This window comes from Apodemus sylvaticus, chromosome 7, assembly GCF_947179515.1.
Source record: "Apodemus sylvaticus chromosome 7, mApoSyl1.1, whole genome shotgun sequence".
NCBI lineage: Eukaryota > Metazoa > Chordata > Mammalia > Rodentia > Muridae > Apodemus > Apodemus sylvaticus.
The window spans coordinates 123,414,524-123,415,223 of record NC_067478.1 but is presented as its reverse complement, the minus strand read 5'-3'; positions in this window follow the sequence as shown (position 1 = coordinate 123,415,223).

The following is a 700-nucleotide window of genomic DNA, read 5'->3' as shown; positions in this document are numbered from 1 at the left end:
GGTTTGTTCACTCCCATCATCTATAAAATGAGAAAAATATAATAAATAAAATGTAATATTTTGAAAATAATGTATTAGGTTTGTAGAAGACATCTATTCACTAGCTATTAAAATTTAGAAAATATAAACCAATATTTGCCTTTTACGTTATATATTGGTAGATGTGTATGCATAAAATATAAAATTAGGTTTATTAATTAATTAGGCCATTTAGTTATTTGAACATTGTATTCTGCTCTTTAAAACAATATTATTTTCTTTATTTACATTTCCAATGCTATCCACATTCCTCATTTCCCCTCTGAAAACCACCATCCCTTCCTCCCTCCCCCTGTTCACTAACCCATCCACTTCTAGAATTCCCCTACCCTGGGGCAATGAGCCTTCTGAGGTCCAAGGGCCTCTCCTGTCATTAATGTCTGACCAGGCTATCCTCTGTTACCCAGGTGGCCAGAACCATGGGTCCCACTATGTGTACTCTTTGGTTCCTGGTGAAGTCCCTGGGAGCTCTGGGGACACTGATTGATTCATATTGTTTTTCCTCCTACAGGGCTGTAAACCCCTTCAGCTCATAGGATCCTTTCTTGAGCTCCTCCATTGGGGACTCTGTGTTCAGTTTAACGGTTAGCCGACAGCATCCCCCACCCCCTGTATTTGTCAGGCCCTGGCAGGGCTTCTCAGTAGACAGTTATATCAGACT